Genomic DNA, 20,564 nt, shown 5'->3' on the forward strand with positions numbered 1-20,564 from the left:
CCTGCCCTAGTCACAATGGATTACAACCGTGACAAGTTTTAACAGATATTTTGGTGCCAGTATGCTGCCATGACGACTTGTCACCATTGGAATCAACTGTAACGAACATTTATTTATATTGGCCACAGTCGCTGTTGCCCTGAGGCGCGTCAGAGCCACAGCACATACAAACAAACACACAAAAAACAACGGCGCCAACCATACTAGTTGCTCCATTTCCCATGATAGATGCTACACACACCCATAAACATAACCCTGTGGTCACAACAACAGTGGCACTAATGACATTCTTCATAATGCCACACCTTTGTTAACCCAAACCACAACATATCTAACCGGAAAAGATAAACAGAAACCTTTAAACTGCAGCTCACTTGTCACCCCAGACTCAACCTGTCCCAAATGCACAGAGGTTTGCCGCTGTAATCTACTGTACTCTCCCTGGCCAGATGAGGGTATTAGCAGCATGAATAATTGGGCCAGATGTCCTGTTCTGGGCCAGCAAGACCCAGCTACTTCCCCCAGTGAGCTCAGTGCAGACACACAGAGGGAGTCCTCATGAGAGACAAGCACAGGATGGTCAAAGGCAAAGCAAAGAGAGGTGCAGATGTGATGTTGTCATGACCACATAAACCACAATTAAATATCATCGGAGAGAAGAGAAGAGAAGACCTAGATATCAGTGCAAGCCCCTGCAGTCATGTTTTTCAACGTCTGAACCACTTAGCAAATGAGAGAGAGAGAGACAGAGACAGAAAGAGAGAGAGAGAGAGTGACACACACCACATCTTTCCTACACTAATGCAGCAGGGACAGCGGCACCTCTGCTGAAAAGCACATGAAGCCCCAAGGCAGCTTTCTGGTCCTTGGTAATCTTCTTCAAATCTCATCCCTAATGCTCACCCACACCCAAACACCCGTCTGAAACGTTCCCAAAAAAAGGCTGACCGGCCGCCTGGATGACTAGATGGCTGGCTGGATGACTGACTGGCCGGCTAATTGACTGGGTGAGTGAAATCAGTGTTGTGTACTGGATGTGCTTTTCAGCTCCGCTAACAGTACACTGGTTCAGTAAGAGTTCAGCATGCCACAGTAAATGGTCTGGGGGATTTGTATGTGGCTCAGCTGGTAGGACACAGAATCGCCGCCGTTACCATGAATCCACTGGAGAGGTTGCTTTACTGACACGTATTGCCAAAAGATGAAAGAGTGCATTATATAAGTTTGCACTGAGGAAAAAGGAGGAGTAAAGGTGGAAATTATGCAACAAATTAAATATGAATTTTCTGATTTTCTATAACTGTTTCGTTCAGTTTAATACGAAGATTTTTTCTTCTCTGAGTATGTAGTTCTGTATTAAAGTTTAGAAAGGTTAAATAATCTCCTTACCAACAAAAGCCCACTAACACTTTACATTATTAACACCTTGCTTCCAATCTTTATGCTAAGCTAAGCTAACATCACCTGGCTGTACCTTTATATTTAACGGACAGAAATGAGAGTGTGATCGATCTTCTCATCTAATTCTCAGCAAGAAAGTGAATAAACGTATTTCAATTAAATAAAATGTCAATTTTTTAAAGTGGAGTTTTTTAGCCAATTCAAACTGTTTAAAGCTGAGTACAACACTAGGCCTATACAGTGTAAGCACTCTTCATAAAGGTAGATACCTAAGCAACCAGCTATCTTTCAGAAAGCTTTTTATGAGAAAGTAACATATATACCATACATTACTCACTGCTGAACTAAAATAGGACACTGTCAGTCACTGTCGGGGAGGTCCAATTCAGTCAGTGACACTAATAACTCAATACACTCAGCCCAGCCTGAGGCTTCGGCAGTAAAGATTTGTTCATTAATGTCTACAAACACCTCTAAGGAGGAAGCAACAGCCCAGTTTGCTCATTACTAATCAGATCTACAACCAAGTGGGTAAAAAGCTCAAACAGTTGAAGAGTCAGCTACGCACAGTCATTCCGTGTCTGTCAAAGTGAGAGGTTCGTTTCAATGAAGGTGTAACAAAAACAAGTCCTTTGTTCTTCATCCAAATCCACGCCAACTGGAAACGACGCCCTAGTCTTTGTACAACTCACACCGGAGTACACAAACGCGCACACTCTTGTACGCACACACAATTATACACAGACTCAATCACATGGCCTCGCTGCATTTGGCCTGTAAGCCCTCACGTTTCAAGGCAGCAGTGGGATTTTCTTTCCCCTCATATACAGCCTACATGCGAACACACACACACACACACACACATACACACAAAAATGGACACACACTCACACAGACGTCTACACATTGACACACACACACATCACTGTTCAGGCAGGCTTCTGCACTTACGTCCAGGGCACGGCTAAAATACGTTGAAATCAGTCCCCAGGAATTCAAGGAAAACTGGATCCTGTCCACTGTTTATATTCCACGGACTTTGAGGCATGCAGTTGCTTAGCAACAGCAGAGCTGTATCCCCCTCTCTGATATCCATTTTGGTTTAGTTTCTGCATATTCCAGCTTTGACTCAGACCCAGTTTAATCTGAAATAATTCTAGTTTATGTAAATCCACTTCAGAAGCATTTTAGAAGATCTAGCAAACAAACAGCTTCAAATTAAACAATTTCTAGTTATGATTTGTCATGTTTTTATTTATACTACAGTTGGAGAACACGGACATTAAATAGTTTCAATTGTAGTTGGAAAGGAACATTATAAACAACCCTACCTCAGAATACCGAGTTATTAAAATATACTGAAAATATCTGACTTCGCAGCATGTCAAGCGTAAACCAACCACAGCATTACAGCGGTGGGAACAGAGAGAAATGTTTAGCTTCCGAATGATATATCTCCAACAGCATGTTTTGACATCTGTTTAACTCATTACTAGGGATACTCAAGTTTTTATGGCCCCGTTCCCGATCCGACTCCCTTACTATTGGGTATCTGCCGATACTGGGTTTGATCCAATACTTAATATATTTACGTTACTAAAATGTTGATTAAATAGCCTGTGTATGTATAGACTACTTAATCTGACACACCTTATGTTTTATGAACTGCTCGATCCAAATGCTGAAGGTCGTGGTTAAAAAATACAAAGTCTGCAATTTTAAATTACGGATATGATATGAATGAATGTTCGGTTGGGAGAATGCCACCCCTGACAGTGTCACGATCTGCTACAAAGTAGATGACTCACTTGGGTGGATTTCTTGGACTTAGGAAACACTCAGTGCACTCGTGGTTGTACAGTGGTGCTATAGAGTGGAGGTTCTGCCCTCAAAAACTATCTTAGACAAGTACCGACTGAGGCGTGCAAAGAGCACACAAACCGTCAAGTTTTAGTTAGCCCTGTCATCAAGTTATTCACAGAATTAACATTTATTAGTTACTGCTGATACGACATACCACCGTTTATCATTCTAACTGGCGAAAAAACGAGACGCTGCAAGCTGAATGTTTTCTACACTGCTTTGCTAAGGATTACTGGCGTTGGAGCTTAGTGAATCTGTATATTTTTCCTCCCTTCTTTTTCTGAACTCAGAGTCAGTCACTGCTGTGCTCAAACAATATTTCACATTCACACATGCTAATTTTCACTGTTCGGGACATCTCTGCTTATTACAAAAACTCATGTAATTGATGAATATTTTTGGTGTTGTGCCATTTGCTTTGCTGAGCATTTATTTCCTTTTTAATGTGCACAATAGCACAGTAAGATGGTGAAAGTGTGTTTTTGCTCTGATGGAAGTCAGTGCGTGTTTTGATTTCATGTTAGCTTAACGAAACTGTGTGTCTGTGTGTGCTTTTTGTGTCTACTACTGTAATCACAATCATAACTTCGGCTAAACATCATGCTCCCCAAGGGACTAGCGTACTTAGGGGGTTGGCGCGGGGCTAAGAACGAAGGGATTGTATGTCTCCTGTTTTTTCTGTTATGTTTTTTCCCCCTGTTTCGATGTCCCTGCATGTTCCTCGACCAATCTACTGTTTTTTTTCCCCCTTTAGCTCTCTATCATGGTAACAGGAATCAAAGAAGCTCTGTCTGGTGTGCTGCCAAATATTTGATAGGGCTTCACCTTGCCCAGATAGACCCTGGACCCCTGGTCAAATACCTCTGCTAACAAAAGGGATTTCATTACATGAAAAGGATTTGATGTGTGTATACAGCCCTAGCTGAAATTATTGGCACCCCAAAATTTTAAGTACAGAATTTAGAATATCTTCAGAAATAAATGCAAATTAACCAATTTTGTATAATCAAAATTTTTAATAAAATGTCCAATGTTAGTTAACAAAAAACATGCTTTCATAAAGTGAAATAAAAAATAAAGAAATAAAATGTACACTTGATACAATTACTTGCACCCTTTTGATTAATTTAAATGAGTTGCTCAAAGAAAATGAAAAACAAATAACACTTACCTGTGCTTATTTTTTAGTGTTCACATGACCTGAATTAACCAATGAATGATGGTTTTAGTGTGTAAAAGGGGGCTGATTGTTTCCATTGTATTTTTCAAAATGGCACACCATTCCAAAGGCTACACGGCAATCGCCAAAGATCTTGAAATACCTGTTTCGCAGTTTCACAGTCATAAAAATTTTAATTTTTGACATGGTGCTAAGAAGAAACTCAATGAGAGAAGTCAGCGAAGGTTGATGCAGTTTGTGGTAAAAAGACCACGCAAGACATCTAAAGAGCTTCAGGCTGACCTGGAGTATCTGGGGTGATGGTTTCAGCCCGTACCATACGCTGCACGCTAAACAAAGTAGGACTCCATGGGCGAAGGCCAAGGAGGACACCACTATCGAAAGAAAGACGCAAAACAGGCAAGACTAATGTTTGCAAAAACATTCATAGATAGCCACAGTCTTTCTGGGATAATGTTCTATGGACAGATGAAACCAAAGTAGAGCTCTTTGGGAACGCAGTGCATCAGTGTGTTTATAGGCGTGAAATGAAGCCCATAAGGAAAAGAACACCCCACCTACAGTAAAACATGGTGGAGGTTCTAGCATGTATTGGAGTCACTGAATGTATCAAGGGAAATTACCAGGTCATTTTGGAGTTGTGTTACCAGAATAATAGGTTTGAGGCAAAGGTCTTGAGTCTTTCAGGAGGACAGCGACTCAAAGCACACATCCAGCAGCACAAAACAATGGCTGAAAATGAAACAATGGACTGTTTTAAACTGGCCAGCAATGAGTCCTGACCTAAATCCCACTAAAAATACCTTTGGCGAGAGCTGAAATCAGCCATTGTAAAAACAACTCCTGAAAACGTAAAAGAGCTTGAATGCATAGCAATGGAAGAGTGGCAGAAACTACCAGCAGACAGACACGAGAAGCCTCTAGTTGCCTACAAGAAACATCATTGTTGCCAAAGGTTCTGCAACCAAATATTAGTGAAGGGTGGCAAAAATATATAAAATTTTATCTTTGGTTTTCATTTTCATGAAACCAAATTTTGATTCTGTCTAGTATTAATATATTTCTATCACATCTAGAAGTTATTTGGTCCTGCATAAAAAACTGAGTGCAACAGATCTTGCTAAATGTAGCTTTGGAGCTGAAAAACCCACTTTTTAAGATCTTTTGACTTTATATTTTCCCAAGAAGGATTATTTTAATTTTAGTCATTGCAAATATATATAAACTTTAAAGATATTATATCACCCCATCATTAAATATGTTTTTAAAAATAGCTCGTTTTTTGTACTTTTCACTGTCTGTAATATTGGATTCAGTGGTTTTATTTCATAGGTAGATACTTGTACTACGTCGACTTCACAGTTTTTTTTATATCTATCGAGCCTAATGCTCTGTGTTTAAGACTGTGCTCTTGCTATTTCAGTGTTTCTGTCGCCGTTACAAATAGTTCTCATTTACAAAGGCATTTCTCTTCTCTGCCTCCATTTTTTCTGTCCACGGCCCACATGTGACTGAGAAAGTGCTTGTATATGATTATAGATAGTTTTAATTATGAAAGCAGTGCCAAGGTTATTTGGATTGTGTATTCATGAGGGGAGTATATCCTATAGCCTGTCTGTCTCTATGGCCATGGCATGACTAGAAGTGTCTGCCGACGACGTGGACCTTTAAGGGAGAGACCCCTAACCCCCAGTCCCTGCATACGGACTGAAATGCTGGTGACTTGACAGTGTGCCACTCATTCTCAACCGAACCTACCATCACTATTCAAATACTCGAAAGTAGTCCCGCAGCACAATGTAGGAAAGTTGACAAAGGTTCAACTTGATGTAAATGTCCTCTGACACCCAGGAGTAACAGCTGATCACTGAACAAAATCAAAAAACGGATCCTCACAGTCAACTGCTTGTCAAACTTCTCTTTTGTGGAACTTTAACAAGATACTGGGACTTGAATGAGAAAACAATAAATGTGAATAAATTATTGGGAATTTCCCCTGAGGGATCCCTAAAGTCTTGTTTTACCCTATCTTCTCAATTAGACGATTAGTCATTTGAACAATAAAACATCTGGTGTAAATGCCAATTCATTTCATTTCGATCGACTTATTTATAAAGCTGTAGTCTGCATGTGTGAACAGGGATCAACAACTACTGTCACATACTTCTTACAACAAAGAGTTGTCATCAGTTTTCATGAAAAACTGCACAGAAATAATTCGGAAATGAGCCCTGTCTCTGAACAGAGATTATCTAATGTGGACACAAATGATGTTGAGATTACATTCTTCCATCACAAATTGCATTGTGTGATGATGATGTTAATGGGAGCCACTATTTTCAGTTGTTTGTCAAGTGAGGAAAAATGTTATTGATTTACGTCAGTAAAACAATTCCTTCCTTGAAGGAATACTCTGACAGCATTGTGCTTGTTTGCCATCTTACTGGGAGTCAGAAGAGTGGATCGATATCAATTTCATCTCTGTGTGTTCAGTTCAGTAAAAGGTCTGAGACATGTTTAGCCTAGTTTAGCTTGAAGAGTGGAAGCAGTCAAAGGTGCTTTTCCAACAACTCCGAAGCTTGGTTTTCATCTCTGTGGCTTTTCTACTTAACACAAGGGATTTACATCAAGTACATGGTAAATGGTAAATGGACTGCACTCATACAGTGCCTTTTTACCTTAGCAGTAAAATGGTTCAATCACCATTCACCCACACACTCATACACTGATGGCGAGGGGGGCTGCCATGCAAGACTTGGATACTAACAGCAACTTGGGGTTCCATGTCTTGCCCAAGGACACATTGACCTATGGACAGGAGAAGCCGGGGATAGAACCGCCATACCCAGAGATTAGTGGACATCAGTGGACCTGCTCTACCACCTGAGCCACAGCTGCTCATTACAGGGACTTACTTGATTGAGATATGAAAAATATTCCTAAATGGAGCCTAGCGATAAGAGGTTTCTATAAAAACAAAAAAGATCCAGCCGGTCCAAGGCTCGATTCCTCTTTACGTCCCTCTTCTAGGATGGAGATATTTCAGTACTTCATTTGCTGTAAAACACAATTTGATTGAGTTTTGCTTTTTACAGTATACATACATATTTATCTTATTTAACCTTCCCATGAAACTCTCTACTTTTCTGTGATGCAAGCGCTTGCAGTAAGTAAAAGTGGCAGGAAGCTGGAATGCAAAATATTTTCTCAGGCCCTTTGCAGACAGAGACCTACACATCATCGCGAGTATAAAGCTTGTCAGCACACTTCTCTCTTCGTCTGCGATTGTTCTCAATAACCCCTGTTGCCCAGATGAATGATGGCAGGTACTGGATGAAAGCCAGCATCTGCTTCGCTTCAGCTAGAAGTCTCTTTCCAATGTTTCATTCAGTTCCATTCAATATCAAGCATCACTGCACAAACCAAAGAGTGATGTGTAACAGAGAGAGAAAACGGTTTGAGAGATGAAAGCGCACCCGGTTGCTCACATATGATTAGCTCCATCAAGCGTGACCAAGGCAATCTAGAGTGAGCTGTTTGTCAATGTGCTGTTCAAAAGCAGAAAGAAAAACTCTGAAAGTGTGAAGTAACTTTTGAAAACAGCAACTTCACAGATTCAGCCACACTTTGATTAATTATCAAAAAGAATAACCATTTTCAAATCTTGATTAAATCCACCAGCAGAAGATTTGCTCCTCCGTCACAGAAAACCAAAGTGAAACACTGGTTGAGGAGCAACTTAAAGCTACAGTACAGTTACACAGAAGAACAACGTTAAAAGAGATTCTCAGGAATGAAGCTGTGGTTATTCTCCTATGATTTAATACATGAAACCTTGGAGGAAAATATCTATTTATTCTGCTGATACCATAGCCTAATAGCTACCACAATATCTCACTCTACAGTCTTTGTAGCATGGTGCATTCAGCACAACTAAATCAGACTGTCTCAGGACATTTTCTTGCTCTGGTATCTCATTTTAACAAACAGTTTTTCCTGCTGGTAATTTTTTTTGTCCCCGTTATCTTGATCTTCTTTCTGCCAGTGTGTCTCTATCAACCTTAGTATGTTTGTTTGGAGAGTACAGCTTGCCCAGTACAACATGGAAGTACGTCAGCATTGCTGGCTCGTGCTTAGAAAAGGGCAACAGGAAGAGACCACTCACAGAGAAAGGAGACAGGAGGGGAGGTCAAGGAGAGAAGGGTGAAGTTGTGTTAGAGAGAAAGAAAAAAAATATGATGACGAGGACGGAGAAGAGAGAAACCGAGAGGTGATGCGAAGTGGAGGACATCGATGACTTACTGGATCTTAAAGATTTTTGTTTTGTACCTATTGAGTGCTCCCTCAGACCCCCTTCATCAGAGTTATTGTTTGGAACTCCTTTATAAAAAACACAAACTTTGGATATGGGTGACTCGATGTCTTAAATGGACAATTCACCTAAATTGCAGAAACACAACACATTAACCAGAATATAGGACGCCTGATTTGGAAAAAGAGTTTCTGAAGATAAAATGAGTTTCTGAAGTTAAAATGAGATAGTTTGAATGATATACTATTGGTCCAAAGAGAAAAAATGTATTCATCACTGAAGCCTTTTCTCTTTTAAAAGTGAAACATAGGCATAGCATAGCATGTGTGTAATTCGTCCCTCAGTACCTTACTCACCCTGCCCTGTCAGAGTCTTATACGCAGGCAGAATCATTTTCTCTGGCTGTTAGCGTTTTTCTTCATTTTTCAGTCCTTTGGTCCTTTTGTCATATATTGACACCAGTCTTTCTTGGCTGTGTGACAGATAATTCGGTCCACGGTCCATTTCTGCAGTAAAGTTGGGAGCTATTTTAGCCTGTCGGGAATTTGTTTCCTCTGTTGTTGCAAAATACGTCACACAAGCCATCAGAGTCTCCTCAAGGTTAAGCAGGGCTTCATAAACGCTTAGTGCTGACTAACTCAAAAAGACGCACTATAAATGACCTTGAAGAAAATTGCTAGCCAAGCAACTTGAAGGCTACAAACAACCCATAATGTAACAGTTTCTGTAGGAGCCGGTGTTACATGGGAACTCCGTTCAAAAAGAGTATCTGATGTTGTGAAGACGTCTGTGTCTAGTCTTATTATAATACGAGCCCTATTTTTTCAACTGTAAATATCCGAAAAAGGTATCATCTATTCAGGCCAATACAGCATTTTATCACTATTATGTAGCCATGCAGGCGCGGATAGTTTTGGTTTTATTCCCCCAGGTTTTGAGAAATATATCTTTGAGCTTTCTGCCTCCAACCCAGTACAAAGGAGTTGAATGAAATGTTTAATTTGTGGCAATCAAAATAATGAAAACTTAAATATTCAACAATTTAAAAATTCAAGAGCAACCTCTTTGTGCAAAAACTGTTTTCGTTACTATGAATAATCTGCAGACATTGCTCACATTTTTCTGTTCTATTCTATTTCTATTTTTTTCGTAAAAAACTAGCTTGAATGAAAACTGTTCACTCAAGGTCTTGTGGATTGTATAGAGTGTCAAGGACGCAGTTTCTGGAAAGAGATGTTGCTTTTGAATTTTGTAAATGCTAAACGTCAATGCTGTGAGTGCACCAAAAGAGAGCTTAACTCCATTCTAGTGGGCTGGAGGCAGAAAGCTAGAAACAAAAGCTGTCTTTAGGCCTAGAAACCGTAAAGGTAAGTCAGTGTTGTCAGTATTACTCCTCGAGTAGATGACAACTGAGTCAGTAGCACAGGAGAAACTGGGGCTTTTCCAAGCTGTCAGTCGAGTGTGTTAAAGATGAATAGAGAGCAGTTTCACTGCTAGTTGTGTTCTTCTGGCATTGAGGAAGGAGATAATTAAAGTAAAAGCAGAAGTTATAGTCGTCTCTGCATTCATCGCAGGATGTTCATTTTTTTTCTCTCTCTTTGTATCGCCTTCTCTTTATCTCTCTCTCCTGCCTGGATCAGCACTATTGCTTTCAACTGGCTCTTCATATAACAAGGCCCCAGGGTCTACAGTACAAAAGAACAGAAAGAGTCCAAACTACAGTGTGTGTGTCTGTGCACGTGGCTATACATATATATATATATGTGTGTGTGTGTGTGTGTGTGTGTGTGTGTGTGTGTGTGTGTGTGTGTGTGTGTGTGTGTGTGTGTGTGCGTGCACGTATATACATACTTTAAGTATGTATTGAAAATCTTCTTGCTTGTATCAGACACTTGCCAAATTTTCCCTCAGGGATTAATTCTTCACGAGTGTTTTTTTTTTTTTTTTCCTGAAATGCTCACTCTACTTTTATTAGAAGATGATATCATAGTCTATTAGTGATGCTGCTTGCTTGATTTTTTTTCCCCCACTTCAGTCCCGCGGATGCTTAATTGCCATGAAAGTGGGATACTGGGAATTACCACTGAAGAAGGTGATAAACTGATTATCATTACATTTCCTTACATTGACTATAGAAAGGTAGCCATGAAATTGGGGCAGAATTGATCATAGAATGTGGTCATTCAATACTGTGGCTAATTTGCTCTGCTTTGTTGTCATGTTCAACACTAACTATTCTCTGTAAAATAAGGAACCGTTTCAGGATTGGGGAAACTTTTAAGGTTAAGGAATGTCGGTTAAACCGTACTTGTTTTTTTATGTCTATTGAGGAAATGCATAGAAAAGGGGAAGGACAGTATGTTCTCCAGCAATTAGAGCCAGTACTGGTATTTTGTCAGATGTTGTGTTTCTCTCTGTTATTAAATAACATTATCTATCTCATCTTCTCTCTCTCTCTCTCTCTCTCTCTCTCTCTCTCTCTCTGGTGAGACAGGATGTTTTGAAGAGGAAGACAGCAGGGTCACGGTCTGATCCAGAAAGTATGATAAAGATCAACCATTTCCTTTGCATCCTATCTGTGTGTGTTTTTGTGTTTGTGTGTGTGTGTATGTGTGTGTGTGTGTGTGGGTGTGTGTGTGTGTTCATGTTTGGCCATACCCTCTAAAATTTTGTAAAATGAGCATTATGTTTTAAATACTTGCTGTGTTTACCATAAGGGAAAGAAATACACTTTTCTTAGGTGAAAGTATCCAAGGAAGGAAAGTTGTCAACAAGTAATCAGGAGTTTATTATTAAAATACATTAGTACTGTGGTTGGGATGGTGGAATGTTGTTACATGTGTACAGAGTTGACCCGTGCAAATGTTAATAAATCATTTATAAATGCTTTATAGATTGTGATAAGCCATTAATGTTTTGGAATAGCCAATCACTTTTCTGGCTTTGCCCTTTTTGTCTTGACTGACAAAGACTTTGTGATGAAAAGTGGCATTAAAGGAACAGTCTGACTTTTCAACAAAGAGATAAGATGATAGATAAGAAGGTTAATACCCCTCTCATTCTCATCTCTCAGTTAAATATAAGGCTACAGCCAGCAGCCATTAGCTCAGCTTACCACGAAGACTGGAAACTGGGCGAAACAGCCATCCTGGCTCTGTCAAATGGTAACAAATCCTGTCTATCGGCACCTCCAAAGTCTTTAATTAACACCTTGTATCATTTACGTTTAATAAAATGAGGTATAAAAAAACACCAGTTCTCTGTTGTATCAGTGATTATCTGCCACTCTTTGTGCTGTGGGGAAAGGCACTGTGAAATGAAAAGCTTGCATTAAACTCCACCTAATTCCATAATAATTAGCTGAGTTTTTAAAATTTTGATTAATTTTACCTCTTCATGTTATATGATTATTTATTTCATAATGTCTTATTTATTCATTTTATTTTGCAAACAGTGTGTTTTCCATACAGTCTATCCTCCTCAATCATAACTCAGATGTTATTTTTGTAAAAGGTTTCTGATCTATAAAAACATGAATTATTGATATATTAAAGATTCATAAAGCAATTAAGACTTATAAAGACATTAAAACGAATGCCCTATTAGAAAGTGGTACTGTCTTGTCTAAAGTTCACTTTTTTTCAGTTAACAAACAAGTAATATACCAGATCCAGCTCATGCCCTTATCACATGATGTAATTTGTAATGTAGGAAAGTGATACACAGTGTTACGAGCAGGCGCGTCTACTTGACATTTTTCTGCCTTGCATATGAGTAGTAAAATGTAGGGTTGCAAATAGCAATTATTTTTAAAAGTGACAAATCCTCAGAACTGGGAGGCTGGAAATAGGGACTGTTTGGCATTTTGCATGAAAAATTACTGAACTGATCAACTTATTTTCAAATTATTTGCCGATTGACTCTCTTTCAGTCAGCTAATCCATTAACTGACCAACTGTCCCAGCTTAAACATAGTATATCAATACATCATCATCTGCATTTTAGGGCCTTTAAACCCTCTGCGTAAGGACAAGTCGACAAAAAGGAGGTTTTCGCAGTGAGGCTGGGAGGCTGGAACCTAAGGGCCAGGTTTGGGTCAAAGGAGGGGGGAGGTTTTTAAGATCCCAGCCAAAGTGTCTCCTGCAGGAGGTGGTGTGTCGGCGTGGAAGGATTCCCACTCCTCTGAAGTCTGGCAGTCGGTATCTGGTTACTCCTGTAGGTCTGCCATGATTACCCTCCTCTCACATTCCACAGCCCTCATTTACTCCAATCCACACAGGAATCTTACAAACTCAGCATTACACACAGAACAAATACACACAGACACACACATAAACACAGGGACCCATAAACCCAACAGATTTCAAGTCAAACATTAAACCAACATTTAACTCAAAACCTTCATTTCAAATGACCACATTTGTCGCCCCCAACTTCTTCAAATTTCCCCTTCCTTTTCTCCCTGTCACAAACTCTTTGACAATCAAAAATTACAACACAACTTTGGCAGACGACTTGGACTGTGGCTGAGGTTTGTGTTGCCGCTGTAGTGCTAACCTGGTTGTAAAATGCCAGAAATGCTGTAATCCACATGGAGGCGTTTGTCACCTCACACCAAACTGTGAGAGGAGCAGTGGTAATGTGGTGGTTTAGCCCTCAACCTCGTCTGTTACCCTCCTGCTGGAAGGAATGCTATTACAGACGGCCGACTAGACGCCCAGCTGCTCATATGGCCACATGTTGCACAGCTCCTCTGTGATACTGCAACAGGACGTTGTGTACTTTCACAGACTATCCACTTTATGACATCAGTGTTTGTACACATATCTGTCTGCTCATATATATGAATGGGAGTGCAGTAACTCTGGCACACGCTACCCTGTGTGCAATGCCGTGCCTTCAGCCCCGTATTTGAGAGTCTTGTCGCCACACGCTGCTTCCTTCCTCTAAAAATGAATTTCCCATTGCTTTATTAAAGTCAGCTCTCTTTCAGTGAGACTGACATCAACATTGTTCCTCTGTGGGGGTTTTTGGCCTCTGGGAGGAAGGCCCAATATGACAGAGGACAGCGCAATTCATAATCAAGAGGCAGGCAAGGAAATGGCTCTTCTTGTGTAACGTAATTGAAAAAGAAAAGGGAGAGGATATTGCAGTCATCTCAAGCTTGTCTCGTGCTGATATTGCACCTATCAATCATATTTCTTAGGGTATCTTCTGTGTGTTCACTGACATTTCTCTTGATTTATCATGGTAATAATAAGCACATTCTGTGTAAATAAATACAAAGAAAGAGAAGGGGGCATCGGAGAGGGGGGATGCATATAATGATTTAATGTGACGTGATGTGTGTGTCGGGGTGTTGAGGGTATAATATATAAAATAAGGGTATCCATGGAAGAATACTGACATCCAAATAATCATCTTTTCATCAAAATGCAGCTAAAGATAAAGCTTCGAGACTGTAAAATCTAGAGGGAGAGTACTTCATACTCAAAAGACAGATTTTGGGTGGAGTATCACTTAACAAAATATTCATTAAAATAAAGATTCATTCTCTTTCATCATTAAAAGAAAACGGCAGCTTCTGATAAAACTTAGATTGCTTAGATAAATCACAAATTATTGAGTAGGATGGGGTTGTTTACCTCCTTGTGCTCTCACACATATGACTTTAGCAGCTCTACACCTCAAAGTCAATATTGTGAGAGACTGAATGCTGTCAGAAAAATGCTGCGGCTACTTAAAACAACAATGAAATTTGGATGTTGTATGAGATCCTAGGGGTTATAACTCAGGATAAACATTTAACATTTGATGACGAAGAAACTGATCTGAATGAAGAGCTGAAAAAGTTAGGTGATCAAGAGAAAAATATTTTGCAACTATTCTGCTAACCCATTACTTGTCTAAGTCATTTTTCAAGCAAAAATACCAAACATTCCCTTGTTCGCCTCTCAGTTTTGAAGATTTGCCATCTTTCTGTTATTTTTAGTGATAATAAAATGAATATTTCTGCTTTTTGTACTGTTGGTTGGAAAAAAGAAGCCATTTAAATGATGTGACCGTAGCCTTGACATGCATTTTTCAGACATTTTAAAGACCAAAAGATTCATTGATTAATTGAGAAAATAATGAGTAGAGTAATTGGTAAAGAATGTAATCATTAGTTGCAGCCTTATCTAAATGTAAATCTGGCGCTATTGTCCTGCTGATAATGACAACCATGTTCATGCTAATCTGGATGTTTTTTTCTTCAGCAAGCTATTGTTAATTGCTCTAAAAGCACAATGTTAAAGAAAGTGGTAAATAAAGAACATCGCCACTTCTTCCTGGACCCAATAATGCATGAAGTTCTACTCACATCAGACTAAAGGTTTAGGTCCATCACCATAACCACTGACAAAGTGGGTGCAGTGGGTGAATTAGTTACTTATTTATTTATTGCAGTATCTCATTTTGCCAAGCATTTGAACATAATACCAAGAGGATACTGTTGTACCACTGATATTCTGTTTAAAAGGTACCAAAATGGAAAGTTACGAATTTAATCTGTTTGCAGGAATAATGTACCAATGCAACAAGAAAAAAGGTGGTCCCCAAGTGTACACAGCTGTAATGAGGTGGTTTCTGCTCTTTCAATTAGCTTACTGCAACCGCTAAATGGTTTTGTTTTTTAAGACAGGCCTTCTTCTTATTAATCAAATTTTGATCTTCTGGCTGCAATAACTCACAAAGATGTTGGAGAGCGGCAAAACTAACTTTACTTTGTAAAACATTCCTTCAGAAAGTTCTTGCAGCATCCATGTTTTTCTGCACTCTACAGACAAACTGTTGGCATGGAGATGAAGAAGTACTGGCATATAAACGGACAAACTCTAATTACAATGTGCACAGAAAAGCAGTGTTGTTTGTGACCGTTCCCAGCAACAGATCAATATTGGCTCGAAATCTATCACGTGGAAAGTGCTGTACTCAAAACATTTTTCTAATAACGATCTGCGAGCTGTATACTTGCCACTGTGAGCTAATTTTGGTTACAGTGGTTGACATAATATCAAATCCTTTAATTATTTTGACTACCTGTGAAATAAGAAGGTCTTTTATTTGTATCAGAGACCAACAACAATCTAACATACCTACTTTGTGCACGTGTCTGCACATATGTTTCAGCCACTGAGTTTGTGTTTGTATGTGATATTTTCTGTGATTCACTGCGATTAGGAACAACATGACTGCAGGCCATTCTGGAGTTAAATAAGCATAAGAATGCCAGAAGTGACTGTCTCCTTCTTTAAACCCCCAACAGACACATCCAGGCTGTAAACACGGCTAGACTGTCCCCACCCCGCCACCTCCATAACCACCCATCCCGGGGCCCCAGCCCCCCTCCTGCTGGGAGCAGGCAGATAGACAGACTGCCTTATCTCTGCCCCTAGGGAAGAGGAAGAGGGGGGTGGGGGGGCTGGCTTTGTGTCTACCGGCACAGATGAGGACTTTGTGTTGCATCCCCACATGTATGCAGGCACGTGTGCAGGAATACATGGACACACACATGAGCAAACACACAAACATGAGAGCAAATAATATATGACACACAGCACACAAATGCAAGGACAAAACATACAGGACGCTTTGATCTATATATAGCACATATGTCTCAAACAATAATGCACTTTAAGATGATTCACATTCCAGACAAATCTACAATACATTATTTAAACAGTTAAGAGGATGTTTAGATCAGATTCAATGTCAGACGAAATTGTAATTAGAAAATAAATAATTCGCGAATAGAAAAGGTCAGGGCACATTCACACAGAAAAAAGAGAACGAAGCAACCCCCACTAACCCCACCTTGACAGGCTTTTAAGGCCCCACCTACAAAACACAACCCTGTTAGTCTTCCCAACCCCCCCAGGTCTGTCTACACACACATGCACACACACGTACATGTACGTAAACACATGTACATAGGCAGTGGCTGATCTGCTACAGACTGCATGGGTGTGTTAACCACAGACCAACCACATGCTGGTTTTGATTCTTAGAAATGAATGTCCAACCTCCAAGCTGAGAGTATTTCATTATATTGTGGAATATAGCCCATTGCATTCAGTTAAGATGGTAGAACAAACATGGCATTTTTGTCAAGATGATTTGGACAAAGTTTCGTACTGAAGGGTATATTCAGGTCTATTTTAATACAGTAGTTGACAGTCAAGAGTTCTTGGTCACTGCAATCATTCTTCTTCTCCAGAGTTAGTCTTTTTAGTACTAAATTACCTCTTCCCCAATATTACCTTGCTAAGCCACAGAGGAGGGATAGCAACACAAAGAGTAAGAGGGAGACTGAATGGCAAAAAAAAGAAAAAAAAAAGATGGCATTGTAGTACTTCTATATATACACATATATACACAGGTATATATATATATATATATATGTACACACACACACACACATACATACATAAATACATATATATATAAACATACATGCTCTTCTTGACAGAGACCTCAGATGTTGTACCTGGAATCTGCTGGAGCCATTCTCCCAGTTTGTGTGTCACAGCCCCCGTGCTCCAGTTTCCACTGGCACCACTGTTGCCTTTACTCCCCACATCTTTTCTAGCTCCTCTTGTAGCCCTTGGTATTTTTCGATCTTCTCGTGCTCCTTCTTCTAGATGTTGCTGTCGCTTGGGATCGCTACGTCTATCACTACTGCCTTCTTCTGTTGTTTGTCGATCAACACGATGTCCGGTTGGTTAGCCATCACCAGTTTGTCAGTCTGGATCTGGAAGTCCCACAGGATCTTGGCTTGGTCATTCTCAACCACCTTAGGAGGTGTCCTCCATTGTGACCTTGGGACCTCCAACCCATACTCAGTGTTCCTGTACACTATGCCAGCCACTTGGTTATGAAGTTCCATGTACGCTGTTCCTGCCTGCATCTTACACCCTGCTACTATGTGCTGAACTGTTTGAGGAGCATCTTTGCACAGCCTGCACCTGGGGTCCTGTCTGGTATGGTAGATCCCCACCTCTATTGATCTTGTACTGAGTGCCTGTTCTTGTGCTGCCATGATTAGTGCTTCTGTGCTGTCCTTCAGTCCAGCCTTTTCCAGCCACTGGTAGGTTTTCTTGATATCAGCCGCTTCTTCTATCTGTCGGTGGTACATGCCGACATTCTTTGGCCAGCTTATTAGACCAACGCCCTCGTACACGTGTTGATGGCCCGTATCTTGTTCTTACCATTCAGCCGAATTTTCAGGACCTGCCTTACTCTGTGTAGGTATTTGGCTGTGGCTGACTTGCCTGCGGCCTCCTCAAGGTTCCCATTTGCCTTCGGGATCCCAAGGTATTTGTAGCTGTCGTGTAGCATTCCGCAATGCTGCCTTCCAACCCCCTCCGTTCTGACCATCTTCCCTCCCTTCCCTCAGCTATGAAGTTGGGCCTCGAAGCATCCATATATCCCACAATCTCTGCATGTAGCCCCTCTCATCGGGGTTACTTGTATAGTAGCATTCCAACAGATTCCAATTCTCTGCCCTGCTGCATCTATGTCTTGTTCCAGTAGCCCATTTCTCATCAGGCTGCGGTTCCCCAACACCTGTTTACCCGGGCAACGCCCAAGCCAGTGTGACTCTCGAGTTTGCAGTTTCACTCATACGGAGGTAGGCCTTGCCTAAGGGTCCACACTGGATATGTGTTACGCCGAACCCCTGACCTCCTGCACCAAAGTCAGCATTGTGAACCACTGAGCTATCCAGCTGTATATATACATATATACATATATATATATATATATATATATATATATATATATATATATATATATATATATATATATATATATATATATATACACATACATATATACGTATATATATATTTTTTGCCGTTGATGGTATGTCTCCTCTCCCTTTTCTGTCGCAGCTGCTTAATTTACAAAAACACAGTATCTGAGATAACTAACAACCCTGGAAAACTGACTGACTACCAAGCTAACTCTCCCAGTTGGCTAAAAATGACATTTGAAGGATTTTTGTTAGTGACTTGCATCAGTTGATTTCAGTTTCTCCACAGTTTCACAGTGACATGACAGTGACTAAATCTAACTCACTTGACTGATAGTTAACACTTATATTTTTAATTAAAGGATGCGAACTTCACCTGGCTTCACTTCGGCACACCTGAATATTGCCTGGACCGTGGAAGTGTAATACCCCTTTTTTTCACCAGGCAGCTGACTGACATGTACCAGCCGTCAGAATCCAGAGGGGCGCTGTTTCACCAACTTGAAGAAACTCAATTTAAATAGATGGACACCGGAACATAATACAGTAAATGCTTTTCATGTGAAGTGCTGGAAGAAGTACTCAGATTTTTTACATGGGTAAAAGTAGTTATACCACACTTTGAAAGATACTCCATTATGAGTAGAATCCTACTTGAGTAAAAGTACTGTGTGCCTAATGTGCCTAAAATATCGAAAAGTAAATGCTCATCTGATGGTGTTGTATTAAATATACAATTATACATATATTCAGTTATAGGACTATTATAACTTCTGTAGTTAGCTGTTTTATTGAGCAAATTTGAACTATTCTCTGTACTGTTTGTCAGTTTAATCTGACAGGTCGCAGAGGCAGGTTGCTGCACAAGAATTATGAAAATCGGTACATTTCTAGAAAATACTTGAAACTGCATTGAAAATGCGTGGATAGAAAACAATGACTGCACTGTCTGATTTTTTTTCCCACTTTTATTGAAGGAATGTAAGACTTTAATGACTCAGATAAAAACTAAAAAGACTTAACATTTTGTGCTCTGAACAATGTAGATGCACATCATATGTTTTGTATGAAAATTCTTATGCTGCAAAGCAACTAGTAACTATAGCTGCCAAGTAAAAGCAGTGTGGTAAAAAGTACAGTATTTGCCGTTGAAATGTAGTGAAGTAGAAGTGTAAAGTTACATGAAATGGAAATACTTGAGTCAGTTACAAATACCTCAAATCTGTACTTAACTACAGTACTTGATTACATTTACTGCGTTAATTTCCACCACTGATTATGGGACAAAGAGTATTATTACATTATAGACTGAAATTCCAGTGACAGATATTTTGAATAATTGGGGAGCCTTAGTTCCTGAGAAAATGCTACTGCATTTTGGAGGTGGCACAATAAGGACTGTAGCCAAGATTTCAGAAATAATTCACCAGCCTGAAAGGTCTTTAATTTTTTTTCCCATTACTTCGATTTTTTCACATTGGACTTATTCAGTTAACTGTTCCGTAATATTTCATGCAAATTTTATTTCCCAGCATGATGGTCTTAACAGTGTTTCAGCGTCTTCTTCCCACTGCCAGAGATGCTAGAGCCTTTATTTTTTCATTTATTTAGTCAAATTTAAACATTCTGAGTCTAATAACATTGGAACCAGCTTATCAATAACTTGAGTTTTTTTTCTTTAGAAGCTCCTCACACAAACAGCATACACGTGTAATATACTGAACGTCTACATGCTGTCTAGAGATGCTGCTGATATCTGTAATAGTTTTAATGGAATTATTGCTGGGCAGAATCAGGGTCACCCTGTCTGAGGGAAGACATGGATATGAGGCCATTCCTCTCTCTCACACACATACACACAGACACACAGACACACACACACACACACAAAGCTTAGAGCCGCTTTAGTTGTATTAGCAGGGTTAGGGATTACTGTTCGGAGTGCAGAGAGATGGCCTAGAGTTTTAAGTGCATGTTGTCAAGGAACAGGGTCCCACCATGTGGTCCCACCCCCC

This window comes from Xiphias gladius, chromosome 20 (assembly GCF_016859285.1).
Source record: "Xiphias gladius isolate SHS-SW01 ecotype Sanya breed wild chromosome 20, ASM1685928v1, whole genome shotgun sequence".
NCBI classification, from domain to species: Eukaryota; Metazoa; Chordata; class Actinopteri; order Istiophoriformes; family Xiphiidae; genus Xiphias; species Xiphias gladius.